Consider the following 10,490-nt stretch of genomic DNA (forward strand, 5'->3'; position numbering starts at 1 on the left):
ATCCCACTGCCATCCTCAAACACAGCCGTCTCTACAGTGGGAACCTTCTTAGCCGCTGGGTCTGAGCCATGTTGATGTTCGTGACATAGTTGATTCAGGCCTCCCATAAATATTACTGACAGCCTACTCTGTATTAGGAATTATTTTAGGTGTGGAGGCTACAGCAACAAATAACACAGACAAAACTCTGACTTCATGGCGTTTGTATTATAGAGAGGGAGATGATTTTTTTGTTTGTTTGTTTGTTTTTGGCTGCATTGGGTCTTCGTTGCTGTGTGTGGGCTTTCTCTAGTTGCGGCGAGCAGGGGCTACTCTTCGTTGCGGTGCGCGGGCTTCTCATTGCGGTGGCTTCCCTTGTTGCCGAGCACGGGCTCAAGGCGCGCGGGCTTCATTAGTTGTGGCACGCGGGCTCAGTAGTTGTGGCTCATGGGCTCTAGAGCGCAGGCTCAGTAGTTGTGGCGCACGGACTTAGTTACTCCGCGGCATGTGGGATCTTCCCGGACCAGGGCTCGAACCTGTGTCCCCTGCATTGGCAGGCGGATTCTTAACCACTGCGCCACCAGGGAAGCCCGGGAGATGATTTTTAAGCAAGATACACACACATATTTAGATAGCGATATGCAGAGAAATAGATATTTAAATAGTGATAAATTCCAAAGAGAAAGAATATTATTTTACCAGTACACAATATTAGGCTGGTGAACCAAGAGTGACTTGCTTACAATGAACCTAACTGACTGCCCAGCCTCCGAGCAGAATGACTGGCAATTTGGCGTGGCTTTACTGACTATCCGCATCTCTATCTGACCGATGGCGGTTACGAGGAGGACACACTACCATCTCTCGCTGTAAGGGTTGAATAACTTAAGATTTTGCACAATTCCTTGAGCTGGCTGCAAACATCCCCCCACATCTGTGTGTCCTCGGGATAAGCCTGATGCACCTCTTCTCTGTACAGTAGACCTCACTCTCCCATCTGCTGTGTGGGTGATGTTAACTGCAGCCCCACACGTTGAAGGACCAGCCGTTGGCTGACTGGTACAGGACCGAACATTGATTAGGAGAAACAGGGCAGCAACACAGTGCGTATCAGCGCCTCTCCATCTCTCCCTGGACCAAATTTGCTCCTGTGCTTTGGCCTCACCAAGATCTTGTCAGCTCTAGCGCACCCACTTTATCACGTAGTCGTGTAGCTTTAACTAAGTTCCTCCTGAGTCTGTGTTATTGTGTGATACATAGAGAGAATTCCAACATTTCAAGAACGTGAGAATTGGAGATGTTTCCTATAAAGCGTTGGCATTGACACTTGGATATAATAGGACTTGATGCATGCTAGCGGTCATTGTAATTGACCTCCCCTCTCCCTACAGGGCCAGGCCTGGCCAAACTGTGTCTTCTTCCAGAATTTTGGCCTTGGCCACTCCTGTTTAGATAGCTTTCTCCTCATTCATGATTTTGTTTCATGTTTATCACCTTTTGTAAACTTGCAGTTATTTTCAAAAATGTAGCAAGAAAATCAGAGATGTTGAAGAAATTTAATAGAATGCAGTAATATTTAATTAACTAGAAAGCAATTACAATTTGGGATTTTTTTCCCTATAACTTTTTCTTATTATACGTTCAAATGGAAAAAATTAAAATACAGATAAGCAAAAATCGAAATTCTCCTGTAACCCCATTGCTCAGAGATAACCACTTTTTAGATTTTGGTATTTGTCTTTATATAAATAAGGATACATATTTTAAAGTTCATGTATCTGTTTTTTTTCAAAAACAGAATTTCACTATACATCATGTTTTATATATTAAATGTTTGTGAATCATAATGTGCTTTTCTTTTTTATAATTGCATAGTAATCAACTGTACAAATGCTTTGTCATTTGAAGCACATCAATCTCTTGTTGGATCTTTAATGGTGTGATTAGTTTGTTGTTTGGTTTTGATTCTTGTCAGCTTTTTTAAGAGGAAGAGGTACATGAAAAGAAAAGGCAGCTCGTAGCAAAGATTTCCCCCCAAAATCAAAATACCTATAACGTGTCCTGAGATGATACAGATCAATCTAGTTTCCCAGACATTTAGTAACATCTTAGTGATGTAACCAATTCATGGTGACCATTACAAGGCACTGAATCCCTCCCTTCCACCCTACATACCGAGTGCTAGAGTGGGACCTGAGGTGCCAGCACAGCCTTCAGGAAGCTGCTTAGCTCCTCAGCACAGGACTAATAGTTTTGGGGACACAATATTTTTTTTTTTTTTTTTTTGGGACACAATATTTAAGCATGGGTTTTAAAAAGACATTTTTTTATTTAGTCTTGTATAAATTAAATCAGCCAGATTTTGTGACACATATGTCACTAGTACAGAGATGTTCTTTAAATTCGAATCTCAAATTTATTAACTATCTAAACATAGACCATCAAACATACCATTTCCTAGTCTTCTTGTTTCCCACTTACTTATCATGTACTTAAAAAAAAAGATGCAATTTTATTGCTGATTCTCATGTAACATAAAGATGAACTGAACATCATAAGAATTATAAAGGACTTCCGTGATCTGTGGCAGATATATTTGGCATTGCTGGATGACAGTCATTTTGAAGAGGAAGTGAGAGTAAAATAGAGACTGGGGAATTCCCTGGTGGTCCAGTGGTTAAGACTTGGCACATTTTCACTGCCGACCCAGGTTCAATCCCTGGTCGGGGAACTAAGATCCTTCAAGCCATGGATTAATTAATTTAAAACATTTTTTTAAAAGACCATAAAAAATAAAATAAAATAGAGGCTGATGGCAGAGTACAGGCCTGGTGGTCCTGGAGCTGTGGCCTGTCTACAACAAAGCATAGACGTGGATACTCCCGTTCTTAGAATTCTGAGGTCCACGTTGAGCTGAATACACTGGCCTCTGTGAGCTGTTTTAAAGAGAACAGCAGGCTACGATTAACTCAGGTGTGGCCCCCAATCTCCTGACAAGCTGCCCACATGGGCCAAGTTTGAACCTATTGACTGTAGATTGATAAGATGTAGACAAGTTCTTTGTAGAAGAAAGTAAGATTTCAAAGATACAGCTCTTGTTCTCTCTGACCAGTATTCATTAACAGAAGGTAAATGTGGAAAAATGTAACTCACAGATTACTTCTTTCAAAACTAATCACTGCATAAATTATGGTAGGCACCATTGGGAAGAAAGGACACATACTTCGGATTCTTATAGTTAATCAAATCCATGCAGCAGTCATTTAGATGAGCCACCATCATCTTAAACTGAAGGTATTCTGTCTCGACCCAAAATCCAACTCCTCATCTCCAGGTGATTCCCTTTCCCATCTTTCCTATTTCTGTCAGTAATGCCACTTTATCACAAAACTTTATCAAGTCCTTCTTGTTGATAATTTTTAAGATGTTTAAAATATTTAAAATATTTCTCTCTTCCACTCATTTGTTTCTAATCCCACACCAGGACTCAGGCCCTCATCCCTTCCTAATTGGTTTCTGTGCCTCTGGTCTGTGCCTTTTCTCTCCCTTTATCTTTCTAAAACATATGATCAGATCAATCCCCAGTTCAAAGTTGCCCTTGATTCCCCACAGATTTAATTCCTGACACATAGTAAGTTTTTAAGAAGTGTTGAAAGGGGACTTCCCTGGTGGTCCAGTGGTTACGAATCCACCTTCCAATGCAGGGGGCGCAGGTTCAATCCCTGGCTGGGCAACTAAGATCCCACATGCCATGGGGCAACTAAGCCCACGCGCCACAGCTACTGAGCCTGCATGCCACATGCCGCAACTGAGACCCCATGCAACCAAATAAATAAATAAATAAATAAAATTATATTAAAAAAGCTAATTAAATAAATAAAATTATATATATATAAAAAAAAGAACTGTTGAAGGAACTCAATGATTGGTTTCCAAAATGTGAGGTTTCAGTTTTGTTTTAGCTTAAACGTGTGATTCACTAAGCTTGAACTCATAACTACGGAACTATACTTCTTTCAGGTTATTTTCACTCACAAATGTTAAATGAGGCACTGTAAAACAATTGTTGACAGTGAAATAAACTAAGGCAATTAAAGCTTTACGGACACTTCTATCTTGTGAAATAATTTGGAGTCACGATCTAACTTGCATGTGACTAAAACTTGGATCCTTCACAATGTGTGTCTTAAGGTGATGATACTGATTTTCATAATCCTCACTTGCAAATCATCCTCATTATTTTCTCCATCGCTGTGTATGCTCAACCCTTCTTCCCATTCTTTCATTTTTAGACCCGGCCAAACTGCCAGTCATCTGTGAGCCACTCATAAGCAAGACCATCACTAAACAGGACTGCAGGGTTAGGGGTTTTGGCTTCTGCGTAAATGTCTGTAAATCAGCTGAATTCACTGAGCATGTGGAGTTGAATGATTTCACGTGGAAGAGAAGTTTTGCATGAAATGCTCAGTGTTTGCATTTGGAGTGGAAGTGCTTCCTTGTCTTCCCCATCCCCCCATCTAGGATTTGCAGAAGTTGTGACGATTTAACTTTAAGCAAGGTTTAATAAGAACTTCAGATGAATCGGAGAGCCCATCTCAAAATGATACATATAATCCAAGTTCACAGATTGAATAAAACCAATGAGTTGGTTGAAACAGTTCCTAGGGTGATTCTGGTGTATCATCTCCCCTCAGTTACCCCAGTTCTTTAGCAGAGCTGGGTTTTAGAGCCCAAAATATCAGCTGATAGGAGAGTGTGCTTTTTTCTCTCAGCTTAATTTTTATAAGTCCTCCTGAAAGATGCACAACTTGCTGATTAAGTGCAGGTTATCATTTTCAGTCACTGAAATGAAATGAAATGAAATGAAAATGAGTGACACAAGGTAGATTAGCTAGGTCTACTCTGGCTGATACTGGATGAATCTGAATAATTAACTCCGGAATGATTGACTGTAATATGCATATTTCTTTCGGTCATCGTGGGAAGGTCTTTTTGCTCCTCCGATTGCACACTGTACACCTTCTAATTGTAGGCTGAGTGTCAAGTTGCCCGTGTTCCAGGCAGACTGGGAAGAATGTGGGCAGTTCTCTCATGTTTCAGAGTTATTTAAAACCTGTATGACTCTTTTAAGCTGCGGTAGGCTATTCTTGCCAATAAGCTAAATTTAACTTTTCTCTCAATGTGCTGGAATGATGTTGCTGCTATAAATTGCTATTGTGTAGATTGGAACTTCAGAGAGTAATTATATGTGCAAAGGGCTTCAAGCCAACTTCTACTGCATGTTTCTTGACATCTTGCCTGCAGCCAGTGTGGTAATACTAGAAGTTACTTATTCTTCAGTACAAGACAACACCTGTAGCAGAACCTGCAAAGACCCAACAGCTACCACAAAACAAGTTAGTCCCTGCTGAAGTGGAAATCAGCAAGAATACATGACATAAAACGTGAAAAATGCAGGGACTTCCTTTGTATGCCTGCTGGTGGCCATTATTTTTTAAATCTTTTAAGGGTTATTTTAACATGGGGAGAATTGTTTCCTTCAGAGGGCTTTTTTTTTTTTAATTTATTTTATTTTTGGCTGTGTTGGGTCTTCGTTTCTGTGCGAGGGCTTTCTCTAGTTGCGGCGAGCGGGGGCCACTCTTCATCGCGGTGCGCGGGCCTCTCACTATCGCGGCCTCTCTTGTTGCGGAGCACAGGCTCCAGACGCGCAGGCTCAGTAGTTGTGGCTCACGGGCTTAGTTGCTCCGTGGCATGTGGGATCTTCCCAGACCAGGGCTCGAACCCGTGTCCCCTGCATTGGCAGGCAGATTCTCAACCACTGCGCCACCAGGGAAGCCCCAGAGGGCTTTTTTAACGTTCATTTTAGTATTATCAAGGCTGTTTTCTTATTTGAATTAGAAAATGTCAAAGAGTATATATTGTTGATTTGATTCAGTTTGTACCAAACAATGAAGAGCCTTAAGTGTGGTAATTTGAGGCATACTTTGAAGACATTTTTGGAAAAAATATATATTACAAGGGTTTTTTTTTCTTTTTTTAAAAAATGAATCAATGTTTCTGATATTCATAAATACAGATATTAGTTTACTGTTGACTTGTGTTCCATAAGTCTGTTTTGAACAGTTACTTGTCATAGTGGAAAGACCAAGGACTTTTTTTTTTTTTTTTTTTTTTTTTTTTTTTAACAGCTAACATTATTTATTTATTTATGGCTGTCTTGGGTCTTCGTTTCTGTGCGAGGGCTTTCTCTAGTTGTGGCAAGCGGGGGCCACTCTTCACTGCGGCGCGCGGGCCTCTCTTGCTGCAGAGCACAGGCTCCAGACGCGCAAGCTCAGCAATTGTGGCTCACGGGCCCAGCCGCTCCACGGCACGTGGGATCCTCCCAGACCAGGGCTCGAACCCAGACCAGGGCTCGAACCCGTGTGCCCTGCATTGGCAGGCAGATCCTCAACCACTGCGCCACCAGGGAAGCCCCCAAGGACTTTTAAATAAGCCAGACCTGGTTAAAACTTGGTTCTATTATTTCTTAGCTGGATAAAGTCCCTTAACCTTTCAGAGCCTCTTTTTATATGTGTGGTAAAGGGATAATATCTTCCCTACTGAGTTGTTACAAAGCTTAAAGGGAATATATATAAAATGCAAAGCATAGTACCTGAGACATAGTAAGTATTCAATTAATTACAGTAATAAACTAGCAGTAGTAGATGTATCTGCAGCTGTTGTCAGAACTTAGAATTAATAGCAGGAATGTAGGTTACTACTCACTTTAGGCATTAAAATGAGATTTTGTGGCACAGCCTAGAAATCCCATCTTATTTAAAAAGAAAGTGAAAAAGATTTTCTTCTTAAAATAAGGTTCAATTCCCAAACACAAAGACATTTCAGACCAACGTTTAAAAATCTTATAATGAAATCAGCCTTTGGGGGAAGAACACAGTTTTAACAAGCTAAAAAGCTTGTTGATTAGAAGAAAGCCACTGAAAATACTGGCAGTGTTTTCTGACCTGAAAATTTGATATCCGCCATTATTTGAGAAGAAGCAAAACAGAGACAACTCTTTTTTTTTTTTTTTTTTTTGGCCACACTGCAAGGCACGTGGGATCTTAGTTCCCGACCAGGGATGGAACCCGCGCCCCCTGCAGTGGAAGTGCGGAGTCTTAACCACTGGACCACCAGGGAAGTCCCAGAACAGAGACAACTCTTACTCTTCATCTTTTCACGTGCCAGGAGCTTCAGAGTTCATAGATGCGTTCATGGGGGTCACCTCAGAGGTCGGCCCCACTTGACAGATGAAGAAACTGAGGGTCAAGCACAATCACTTGCCTGAAGTCACACAACACGTTAACAGCAAAATGGGAACTAGAATTAGTTCATTCCATTTATGGAAACATTTGCGGAGTGTGTGCCAATAGTGGGCAGGTGGCAATACATGCACCTTCCCCTGCCCCCTCCTCCCAACATCCCCACACGATGTAAGCCTTCCTCTCCAGGCTTTCAACTGTTCTCTCTCTTTGGACCAAGTAAGGCTCCGTCCCTATCTTCGTCCATTTGCTGCTGTAACAAAACACCATAAACCGGGTGGTTTATAAACAACAGACAATTATTCCTCACCGTCCTGGAGGCTGGAAGTCAGTGCAGCTGGGCCAGGTGAGGCGCCCTCTGGGCTGCAGGCGTCTGGTGGTCCTCACGTGGGAGAGGGGCGAGCGAGCTCTCTGGAGCCTCTTGTATAAGTGCACTAAGCTCATCCGTGAGGGCTCCATCCTCGTGATTGAAGCACTTCCCAAAGGCCCCACCTACTAAAACCATCACATCAGACGTTAAGATTTCAACAAATTAATTGGGGAGGGGAGGGGGGCACAAACAGACCATAGCACTCCCTCTACCAGTGCTCACGTATCCTGGAAGGTCTTAGAACCAGAGAGATTTCTTGTTACAACAAGACAGAGAGGTGGTGTAAATTCCAGAGAGTCTGCCTCACTCAGATTTGGGTATTGGTGTTATTAACTACATAATAGTTGACAACTGACCAACTGTCGGTTGGGTACCTGTTGAAGCACCAGAAGTTAATGTGTCTTATCTTCTACAATTCGGTAACATTCTATGATTATTGTTCTCTTTAAAAAGGCTTTTTTTGGGGGACTTCCCTGGCAGTCCAGTGGTTAGGACTTCACCTTCCAGTGCAGGGGTTGTGGGTCCAATCCCTGGTCAGGGAGCTAGGATCCCCCATGCCTCATGGCCAAAAAACCCAAAACATAAAAAGCAGAAGCAATATTGTAACAAATTCAATCAAGATTTTAAAAATGGTCCACATCAAAAAAAAAAAAATCTTTAAAAAAATAAATAAAAAGGCTTCTTAAGTGTTTTTTTTTTTTTTTTTACTTTTTTACATTTTTTTTTTTGAAGTGTAGTTGATTTACGAGTGTTTCAAACTTAAAACAAAACAAAAAACACACACAGGAAAAACCCTCATCCCAGTTTTGGAGACCTACAGCACAAGGATGAAACAAACACAGACAAATATTAGGATAGATGTTTAGGTGTCAAGAGCAGAAGTATGGCTTTACTTTTTTCCCCCTTTTGCAGTGTTCCCAACATTTTAAGAATAGAATCCCTGATTAAATAAACTGAGGTATTGAGGTTTTCAAGATTCAGATCACGAGTGGGTTTTATTACTTTTCTCCAAAGCATAATATATTACTGGGTTTCTCTTCCAATATCTAAACAGCTGATAGCTTTGTTGACCAGTGTTCTCTTGCCCAAAAAAGGAAATTCTCATTAACTCAAGCACTTTGATTCAACCTCTACGCCATTTAAAGACTGGGGGTTGTGCTACAGTTAGTTTTATCGTAATGTCCTTTGTTAGCTTCATCCAACTTCTGTGGATATGAATCTTAATAGATTTCAGTCCTGTTCTATTTTCCCATTCCTGCCTGTCCTGAGGGAGTCGTATAGTTGCTTAGTGTTGGTCTGGCGTGCAGCTGGAAGAAGAATGTCAAGCTTATGGGAGTGTGGGAAGGGGCTCTCTGTTTGCTTCTGCTGCCAGAAACGTGTATCTTGCAACTCCTAGGTTTTGTGCAGGACATGATAGAAAAGGAACCACGCACCTTGGTGGATATACGGATCTGAAGTAGCAGCGGCTAGAGCCTTGGCACCGCTGCACAGGAAATGGGCAAGTTTTTTGGAAGGATGTCAAGTGACAGGATCGAGGCTCCACAGCTAGTAAGTCCTTTGGCTTCCTGTTCTCCAAGCCACTCACCCTGCTCATGGCTTTGCTTCCCTTCCCACCCAGCCTAGCCTCTGGGCCGACACATTTCAGCTTCTGTCTCACACACGCCACCAACCCTCATCCCTCGATGGTTCATTCCCCCAGCATCACCCACGTGCGATTTGTCAGGTGGACCGTCCTGCTCTACGGCCTCTTCCCACTTTGCACGCTCTTCCTGGGCCCATGCTCCGCGGCTCCACCTAGCCGCGTTTCGCAAACCTGTGCTGGCGTTTTGCGAACTTTTGTCTGCAGCCCAGATCTCCATCCCGAGTTCCAGGCCCATCTCCTCCCACTTAGTGGAGACATTCACTTAGATGTCCCAGGTGGAATTTACCTACTTCCCTCTCAAATCGGCATCTCCTTCGATGATTGTCAAGACCCTAGGATCCTTGGAGGGGGAAAAAGAAAGCGAAGGAACCAAAAGCCAGGAACCTGGAGTCCTTTGCTTCCACCTCTCATGCAAAGCTAACTAGAGCCTAGTGCATCGAAAGTCAGGCTGGCGTTGTCTCCTGCTCCTCAGTAGACTGATGATCTAAGGCGTGTTGCAGAAGGTCAAGGCTTCAGGATGGGACATGTTGATTTGTTTATGGCATCAGCAATGACGCCAGATATGGGCCTGGAATAAGAAGAGTTCTTTAGATAAATTATGACTGGGTGTGCTGTTGTCTTTATATGCACCGCGATATTGTAAGCATTTCTTGAATAACCAGTTTCCCTGGGATATGCGCGCTCCTTCTAAACGTCTATGCACTGCCCACCCATCCTTCCGTGGGAGGAACTTGCATTTAGAGCAGTATCTCAATGTATGCCTTTTGAAAGGGGCCACAATGAAGGCCGTGGATTTCCTCTGGGATTGATATATAACCAATGTCACATTGAATAGGAAAAAATCGTGTGCCTCGGCCAGGAAAGGACTATAGGATTAGGAGTGATTAAACCTTGCCTGCAGGGCTGAGATGTTTGGGAAGGTTTGAGTCGAGGGGCAGGTGCCAGGGGCCGTCTGGCCTCTCTCAAAAGAACATGATGCGTTGGTTTTTACTTCTTCAACCAAACAAAGATGGTCAAAAAATAAAGGTGTAGCTGTTGAGGTTTGGCTTTGCTGCAGGGATATGTTCAAGAAGAAAGAGCAAAGAGCCAGGAGAGAGATCGTGCTCCTCTGAACTGTGTCATCTGAACCAGGTCACTCTTTTCCAGGCTTCGGTTTCCTCTCCTGTTAAACAATGCTTTTTGTGCTTCATGTAAAGTC

The sequence above is a fragment of the Balaenoptera musculus genome, chromosome 4, assembly GCF_009873245.2.
Source record: "Balaenoptera musculus isolate JJ_BM4_2016_0621 chromosome 4, mBalMus1.pri.v3, whole genome shotgun sequence".
In the NCBI taxonomy this organism is placed as follows: Eukaryota; Metazoa; Chordata; class Mammalia; order Artiodactyla; family Balaenopteridae; genus Balaenoptera; species Balaenoptera musculus.